A 9,754-nucleotide genomic window follows, 5' to 3' on the forward strand; every position below is an offset into this window, starting at 1 on the left:
AAAAAAGGAAGAAAATTTAATGTGATGGAATGGACTTTGCTAGACACAGGGTTAAATTTAGTAGAGGTACTAAATATAGCAATGTCTTCCAGTGAAAGCCTGTAGATCTCTTGATTTTTTCCTGAATCTGCCCACAAATAAGGTGTCTACCACTTGTAGCACCACAGAACTCCCCTCCATCAGATCAATTCAAAATCAAATATATGAATACAAGCCAAATAGGATGTAACAGGCAAGATGCAGATAAAATGTAGAATGAACAGGCAGGATTGCCAGCTGTGGCACTTAAATATCACAAATATATTCACCTCTCCACTTGCTCTATCCCCATGATGAAATATTTGCTTGGAATACTTTGAAAAAAGATGCTCTCCTCCCAGTCCTAAATGTATTGTTTTTTTCATTTCACTTACCAGCAGTTTGAACTAGTTAAGGCTCTTCTAATTGCAGCTGTAATGCTTCATATTGTCTTTGATTTCTGTAAAAGAAGGTGCTTTGGCTGGTCTGTGCTTCCCATGACGGACCACAGCATCTCCTGGCCATCGAGGAAAGCCTTGACAGGAAGGAGAGGGAGCTGGCCTGGGGCCACAGCTTTGCCAGCTGACAGTGTTAAAGGATCCATGGTGACCCCACAGGCCACCTAAATTGTAAACTTTGTGCAGATTGGCCTTGCCCTGCCTGGCTAGCTGCGAACCAGAAGCCCCAGAGCATGTCTCCAGCTGAGCCCAGGGCAGTAATGGGTTTCAATGAACTGCAAAGCAAGAACTAAACTTGGGTGCTTTCCTTCCTGAGAAGAACTTCCCAGTTCCCAGCTATTTTTGAGTTGATTTCTGCTCTTCTTGGTGATTTTCCAAGCAGCAGCTTTGAAAGCTTCTCTCCCGTTTTTCAGAGGACCTTTTTAAAAAGCAGTGTACAGATCAGGAATGAAACAAAGCACAAAAATAGTCCAAAGCCAAGATGATTGTATTCTGCTCAGCACTAGTTTACAATAATAATGATAAGGATAATAATAACAGTGGTAATTTCAAGTGAATTTATGTACATACTCATCCATAAAAGTTGGAATCTATTTTGTGGCAACACTTCTGGTAATATTTCAGAACTTGCATCTTTAGAAAAAAAACCCAAATTAATTTATTTAAATGTTCAGAAGTACAATTGTAACAGCCTTTCTGCACTATTTGTCCCTAATGAGAACAAACTGTCATTGTCATCGTTTCCAGGCAACTACCAAGGAATACTTAACCTTACACAGGGATCTCGAAAACCACACATTATGCCAGGTAAAGCATGTCTTTGAAAAGAAACTAACTCAAGAGATCACATAGGAACATTTTATTTAATCTCATTTTTAATTAGTTCTTTTTTCTTACTTTCAGGGCAATTATTTTTCTGTCAAAGACTTGCTTTCCTTAACTAGGAAAATCAAATTAAACATGATTTTCACATTCTATTTTTAATATTTAACAAGCCAAGAAGTACTCGGGGCTACAGTGGTTACTACGGGGTCATTTGGAAAGATTTTGACAGCTTGAGAGCATTCTCTCTTGATGAAAATGGGAAGAGCCAGTAAGAGAAGTATGATGGGTAGTTTTAGAGGCTTCCACTGAGACTGGAACCTCATTATGAATCATGCATACTACAAATGCCCATCTCTTATAGCAGACTACAGCCTGAATAAATAAGAAATTGATGGAGAAATGAGGGTACAGTAACAAGTGGCACAATGTGCAACAGGGGACTCTTCACCCAAGTCCCAAACAGCACCTCATGAACTGAGGGAGGTGGCAAAAATTAATCCAGTCTGGCAATGACCAAAATTGCTTTTCACTTATTAAGTAAAAAACCATATATATAGCATTGAACTTTACTGTGTTTCACATCTGGCAGCATTTTAAAACAATTTTTGTGGTTAAATTAAAATTTGATCATCACCATGTTTTTTATCAATGCATCTAAACATCCAGCAAATAACTGGAATCTTTCTTCATCAATTCACTAAAGTTTACATTTTCTCATCACAGCACTGTTCACTTTGAAAGGTATTATTATGTGGTGTAAAGAGCAGATTAAGCTATAAAGTAGAATACAATGAACAAATCCTACCTGCTTTTTACAACCATAGTCCAAGGAATCCAAGGTCCAGTGTGTTTTCTTACCCTGTTCCTTCAGCCTCCAGGGCATGCAGAGGAAAAGTAGATAAAGATTCTTGAGAAAATATCCTTATTGATAGTCATGGATAAGTTATCATAATTGATATGCTTTTCTAGCAAGAGAAAAATTTCTAATGGAATCAAGTTTACCACATCTAAAGCCAAAGCAGCTCTGCTGTCTTGACCTGTGCAGAGATGGGCTTTATTGTCTTATATTTGCCAATACACAGATGAAATTATTTTTTGTTCTAGCAAAAGAAAGTCATGTAAGGCCTGCATGATATAACCTAAATTGAGAAAGAGATTTGTCACTTTTTTGACGATAATTCACATAGGCTCCAAGACAAATGTAGTTCTGAGCAGTGACTCTGTGAGCAATAAAGCAAACACTCTTGACTACCTACCAGCCCATCCATCTTTTTAAATCATGTCAGCAAGGTTCATATTGTTCATTAAGCTTTATTGTTTCATGGAGAAGGAAATAATTTGTGGTGAAATACACTGAGCCATTGAACTTTGCAATTGTTTATTACTTGGTCTTGATTTCTTGCAGCTTTCTGCTTCATCGTTTACCTATCATTTGTTTTGGATGGTGTGGTTTGTTCTCTCTTCCAAACTGTCTGTATTGCGTAGGTAAATTTGTAAACTGAGCTGCTTAGGCCTCCTGCTTGTAAAAGCATCCACCTACTGTTTGTGAAATCTGCAATAGTGCTGTGTGTGTGATTTTGTTGTAGGCAAGGTGTGAGTTCTTTTCTTCTATGAAGAAAAAACAGGTTTATGCAGCCTGATGTGAAGCTTGCTGGCTTTTGTTTGAACTGGAAGACTGATGAACAGACTTTCTGGAAAGTGAGAAGTACAGGCAGCATAGCAGATGGATACAAAGTGGTTGAAGTGGCAAGTAAAGTAGGCTTTGTGCCATAAATGACATCTTATGGTATAAGAACTCTTCAGATAGGGGTCATTTCTGTGTCATGAGGGACAGAGAGGTGACTGCATCTGTGCTAAGTCGGCTGTAATTTTTGTTGTTATTGCTGTTATAAATGGGTGTCCTAATTAGAACTGAGGGAATTTATGGGCAGATATGAAAATGTGGTTACTATAGTTACCAGGTGCTCCAGCTCAGTCAAGAAATGTGGCTAATATAATGATAGCTCAAGGGTAAACACATGCGGTAAATGATGAACAAGCCCCCCTGCTTCAGGAGAAAATATTTTTCTTCTCACTTTTTTTGGTGGCTTATTTGCCAAACTAACATCTACCACTACAGCTCTTTTTCTGTCCTTCCCTTTCTTGCAATGGACTGGTTTAGGTTAGACTACGAGGAGTTTTGGGGAAAAGAAAGTAGCAGAGTGAAGTAACATTTAGAGGAAGGATAAAAATCTACTTGCCTGTCTGTCAAAGCTCTCTGCTAAAATCCCTCCTCATTCCTCTGTACATATGCTAGACAGCAAGGTAAAATATGTGTATTTTCACAAGTTCAGGAAGAAAACTTTTTTTGCTTGTACTTTTTTTTTGTTTATGAGCCTAATTGCAGTAGAGACCCTTGATGTCATGACAGCCTGTGGACAGGGAAGGAGGAGAAAGGCAGGGAGACATTGGCAGGGAGAATCCCTTGAGAAAAATGGCATCTCAGAGGGATCAAACCCCACAGGAGTGATTGGAGTGGGATCTTGCTTTTGCTGCCTACAGTCAGGGTCTATGTAGGTTGTTCCATTTGTTACAAGGAAAGGAAGAATAGTGAAGTCAGACTAATTTCTGCAGCAATTTCTCTGGAGTCAACAAGATGTCACTACTGATTGTTTTGACATAGATTTTTCAGTCCTGAGTAATTACCTGTCCTTTTAGAAATAGAAAACACATGAGGAGACAGAAAATCAGAACAGCTGTTGCTAAGGGAGCTGATCCCCACCACCTTAAACAGTGCTGATCATGAGTTGTTCTCTGGTTTTGGAGGGGGCATGCCAGAGGAGCAAAAGTCTGAAGGATCTATATCCTGCTCAACCAGAGATAAACTGCAACTACACTTATCACTATCCAGCATGTTGCCTGACGTTACTGGTTGATGGAGACTAAAAAAAATTATTGCTCCATGGCTCATTAGCTCTCTGTGGCAGAAGGGCTGGACTCCAGTGGCCTACACAAAAGCAGAGCCACAGCTGCAGCAGTGAGGTCAGTGTAAGGACTGTCATTGGCCATACAAGTTCCAGATCCTTTCTAGGGATTACTGCAGGCTGATGAACGTACATTTGGAGTTGGAGAATATTGCCTATCCAGTTTAGTATCAGATACCTTTGCTGAAGTACCGTAATCAGACACCAGGACCTCAGTCTTGAGCCTTAGAGAGAGAGACAGGAGCTCCAGAGCAGCTGGTTTCCAGCATCCTGGCATTCTGCCTCTCCCTCAGCAAAAAATGCAAAAAAGGCTAGGAGTGTGATTGCCTCAGATAGGGTCTTAGTCACAGTCATTGCTGTCTTGATGAACTTGACCATCCTGAATGGTTTAAATTACTTTGGATGATGGATTTTATCCATTAGCAAGAAGGTGATATACCAGCTCTGTCACTAGCCTTCCCACAAGAGGATTTAAATGTGCTGACATGAAGTGTCTGGGCTTCAACATTAAAGGGGCTTTATAAAATGAAGCACAGTGTACATGAAGACACACCCAGTTAGGCAGTGTCTCCTTTCTGCCCAGAGCTTTTTGGAGTGCTGTGCCAGTGCCAAATGCAATTGAATTAGGTTCTCAGTGGGAGTAACCAGGCAGAAATTAAACATGGACCTGAGCAGGCACATGAGATTGTGCTTTGCTTCAGGCTGCAGGAATTGCTGTGGCTGCACAAGGCTCATCTGCTATAAACTCCTGTGCAGAGAAGGATACTCAGCACTTCCTCTTGGAAGATGGTCCTTCACTGAGTGTCCTTCAAAATGAGTGGCCTTTTGTTACAATCTAGCTGCTGTTCCCTCTTGTCTGCTGCTTGCAGTGGGGCATTAGTTGCTCATAGCAGTTTGTCCTTCCTTCAGTAGGCTTACAGCTTTGTCCAAATAAAAGAAAAAGAAAATACCTAGGAAAAAAAAGACTTTCCAAATGGCTAGGAAAGGAGGGAGAGAGCAGTTTAAGCACCAGTATTGGGAATGAGTTTGCTTATACTTTCCTTGGGATTAAAAAGATACCAGTGAAATTAAAAAGCCTGTAAAGATGTCTGCTGTTTTAGTATTTCTTAGACTACCACTCTGCTCTAGCATAGCATATTTCCCTCTCTTTGACTTTCAAAGCTGAAGAAAGCTTCAGTGCCTGGGACTTTGGGTTAGTCAGCATGGCATTTCTGGGCTGTGTAGTCATAGCCTGGATGGGACACCAAGGACAGACACCACTATTCAGAGTGTTTCACTGCTCATTGGAAGTGTTCCAAGCAGAGCTTCAGGATTTGTCTTCTCTGGGCCTGTCTTTTGTTTGACCTCTGTATGGCTTAAGAGAATGAGAATCCCATCCTACCCACTCTTCTGTCTCTTCTGAGTACCTCCTATACTCTGTATTAGTCAAGAGCTTCATTAGCTTATATGTGCATTTGAATTTTTGGTCAGGTTTAAAAATGTTCTGTCTTCCCCCACATCCAAACTAGAGGAAATTTGAGTCTACTTGTTTACACTGGGTTTCAATTTTGCAAAATGTTAACATTGACTCTTGTGAACTCCTTAGGATCTTGAATGTAAATGAATTCAGCAGCAGCACTGATATGTTCATTTTGCAGGATGAATAGTGAGGGGACAGAATTCTTTAAAAATGCTCAAATAGAGAAATTGTACTTGGCCATAGGAATTCTCAGTGATCCGTGCCCTTGTGACAGCACTGGAGAAATCCCATCTTCCTCACCTCATTAAGACCAAGGGCAACTGCTATGTGCTGAATCTCAGAAAAAATGTGAAACTCGGTGCTTCAGACCTGCCTTTCTTTATGAAGGTGATTACATAGACTTCCTCCCTCCACAAATTAATAGTGTTAGAGATACTCTACTCACAAAGCTGGTTTTCTTTTTTGCAAGAATACAGCACACAGCCTTTGCCTGGTGATAAGCCTCTCCCTAATTGCCTAGGCTGGTTCCACTGTTTGAATTTTGGATTGGGCAGGTGGCTTGAGCCAATTTTTTTATGCTCTAATGTTTTAGCAAGGCCCAGCTGCCAGGCTGGGTGAGCTGTGAAAACAGTCTTCCATAGGGCTTGGCTATTTATCTTAGCCACATCTTTAATGCCAAAACAGTCCAGGAACATCTAGCCCTCCTGTGGTCTATTAGCCTTGAAATAGAGCCATGGCTCAGACTGAAAGAGCCAACAGAAGCCATTTTCTTTGGTACAGTTTCTATACATTTTCTCTTGCAGAATTTTTTTGGAAGTGCAGTTTACATATCAGTCTGAACAGCAATCTTCTACCTGTCTGTTTTTCCCTTTGGAAGACAAAATCTAAGAACCCTTCAGTTTTCCAGGACAAAAAAATTGTGCTTTTTCTTTGATAGCTGAACTGGCAAAGTTTACTATTAGAAGTCAGTAAGACAGATTTGCTGCCTGACAAGTTTTCTGGGTTGGTCTGGAGTACACCCTAACAAGCCTGATCACTGAGATTGGATAAGTACATACCTCATTTTCACATCTCATGTTAGCAGGATAAACAAAACTAATTTTTAAAAGCAGTAAAGCTAGCTGGAAAACAAACTCACAGCTCTAAAAGTGCTCCAATCTCAACAACTTTTGTCATTTGATTTCAGCCAGAGATAAAGACACTGCAAAGTTCTCTTCACATCTCCTAACATCTGCTTTTCCTCATGTTTTTTGGGCCACATGGATTCTTCAGCTGGAAGGTAGAATTCCTATTGAGTGTTGTTTTCAAAATCTAGCCAGTTCATTGTGCAGAGGTACTTAAAGACCAGTGATGTTGAAAAGCACTGTAAGTCTGGGATCTGGTTGTTTGGATGCACAGAATGACACTGACAGAGCCAAGAGCTGTGCAGGGCTCCTGCAGTCGTGGTAAGGACTTTGTGCAACGTATAAGTTGTTAGGGGATTGAAAAGTGACATTCTTCCTTGCCTTCTGAAAAATTATTGAAGAAATAAGTTTATGCACACTCAGATATCCTTTTCTGCTGTCTCTCTCCTTTGATACATAATTTTAGAATTCTTTCACCAGTTTTAGCCAAGTTTAACACAAGAGTGCACAGGAACAATTAAGCTCCTATGAGAAAGGCAGTCAGAGAGAGTGAGACTCCATATAGGTCACACCAAAATAACATCCTGATTGCAGTGAAACAACATGGTACAACAGCATTGTGACAGTAAGAAAACTTTCATTTCATTAGACCTCAGTGAAGCCAGCCAACAAGGTAGAACTATGCAGAAATACAATTTCTTAGTAATGTTACTTCTCATTGAATAATGAGTTGTTTTCAGAAGAGATTATAAAAAACAAGATAAAACATCTTAAAATAATAGTGTAAATATCACCTGGGACAGTACAATAACTATGAGGTAATTCATTTGCATGAACTATGAAATCAGTGGGTTTTTATTTCACTTTTGGGTGCATCATAAAATTTCTCCTGAAACATACCAAAACACTTTCTGTTAGATAAGATTAATGACTGCTTAGAGCTCTCTGTAAGCAATAGCCAGAGGTGTGTAACTCTATATTGGGTTGTGCAGTTACTCCTCTGAGCCACAAACCAACTAACCTTCCCCTATGTGTGCTAATCAGATGAAAATTCAGCAATATAGAGACACCTAGAGCATAATGGCAGAAAAAGAAGCTGGAAAACATTAGCCGCCTCACTTGGAAATGGGGGAACTGGGAAGGGATTGGTAACTACCACCTGTAGAGATTACTTTTTCATATGGAGTTGTGTTTTGGGGTAGTTTCATGTATGTGATAAAAGGCTAGAAGAGGATGGGATGGTGATCCTTAAAGAATGGGACAACTTTTCAATGTTTCAAGTTGTAGAAAGGAAATGGTGGATGGCATGTGAGCGCTGTCAGGGCTCCCATCAGCTGTGGGCAACATCTGCGCTCGTAGATTAAACAGTAGCAGAGAGCAGGTTTTGGTTCTCAGGCCAGCTGGCAGGACTTGACCTTGTCCACACTGTTAAACTATTACAGCTGAGCTGCATGCCCACACGGAAGCTGCCTGTTGGACATAGTTCCTGGGCTGTGCTAATGGCAGAATTTGGGAAGTGCTTTGTTGGCACAGGCAGCAGCATGCTGGAGCTGATCAGCAGCTGTAGCGTAGCCGACTGTCAGGTGCCTGTGCACACAAGTGGTGTCTGGCATGGTGGATTTGACTGGTGCAGCTTCAGCCCTGCTGTCTGTGCCTGGATTCTTGTATTTACAGTCTGTTGTTTCAGAGGTCAGAATTATCATACATGCAGAAATTTGGTGAGGTGCAAGAAGCACTTAATGTCTGAAAGTGCCTTAAACTCTTCCCTGACTTTCTGAACCTCACTCAGGCAAATCCTCATTAGCCCTATTAATGACATGAGATGCCAGTGGAGCCATGAATTTGGTTTGCAGCAGTGACAACTCCTGTTCTGTGAGTCAGATAGTGTCACTAAGCTGTGACCCTTTGGAGCTGGCAGCCCCTCTGCCACTGGGAAAGGGCAAGTGCTTCAGGAAAGCATACAGGTAATATGGAATAGCATCATCAAGCAGACGGGTTCTGGATGCCCCAGTCAAACAGTAGCCTTTCAAGACATGTCCTCGATTTTAACCTATTGAACAAAAACACAACAAATCAAATGGAAAATGCATGGTTCATTGCTCTCAGTTTTGATAGCATCAGGAAGGTCAATCAGAGATTAATGTGTGTAACTTTTCTCTAAGCCCATCTTTAACGCTTTTAGCTTGGTTTCCAAAGGAAATAGGGTGTATGTAATAATCCTCTTCTGGATCTTTTTCCTTCACAGTCATTCTTAATCTGAACAAATCTGACAAGCATGTCAATTCTTACAGGTTTTTTCTGTCCCAGCATAGGAGAGAGTCTCTGTCAGTGAAGAAAGATGGCACTTAAGCTCAGGGGAAGATGAGCAGGGATTGCACAAGAAAGCAGTTCTGTAAACACCCCAGCTGAAGGAAGAGCTGCTGCCTGAGCTTTCTCCATCAGTGGAGATATGTAATAAAAAGGGCTTCAAAATTGCCTTTTGGTTACTCTCCATCACATCTCAGTCTTTTTTTTCAGAGTAAGCTTTGCAAATGGGACAAGGTTAATAAAAGCTGCTTTGGAAGGTGGGCTTGGTGTTTGCAACTCTGCCTTGGTAGATAAAAGCAGTAATTTGAAAATCTGGCTTTGCTACCTAGAAGGAGCACTGCTGCACAAGCTGTAAAGAGATCCAGCTGCCTGGCCCTGAAAAATGCCATGTGCTCAGAAAACTGTGCACACTGCAACTTGTTCTTAGTGGTAACAGACAAGAATAAAGATGTGCTTTGCCTGGAATTAGATATTTCCCTGCAGATTATTTTGAATGTGCCTTGTCATTTCTGTGATTTTTTTGTGCTATTTTAAAATAACAGCCTAAATCCAAGGCTGGGGTAACAGAGCTGCAAGCAAAATCCCAGACAGCTTTCAGGG

General features: G+C 40.8%; 1 long non-coding RNA gene across 1 annotated transcript in view; it reads left to right on the forward strand.

Moving 5' to 3' along the window:
* The window catches only part of LOC117244251, a 29,174-nt gene extending 19,763 nt beyond the window's left edge, over window positions 1-9,411 (forward strand). The window contains exon 4 of the long non-coding RNA XR_004496981.1: window positions 9,155-9,411. This is a non-coding gene — a long non-coding RNA (uncharacterized LOC117244251). The remainder of the gene's footprint in view (window positions 1-9,154) is intronic.
* The last annotated feature ends 343 nt before the right edge of the window (window positions 9,412-9,754 follow it).

This window comes from Parus major, chromosome 4 (assembly GCF_001522545.3).
Source record: "Parus major isolate Abel chromosome 4, Parus_major1.1, whole genome shotgun sequence".
Taxonomy (NCBI): domain Eukaryota; kingdom Metazoa; phylum Chordata; class Aves; order Passeriformes; family Paridae; genus Parus; species Parus major.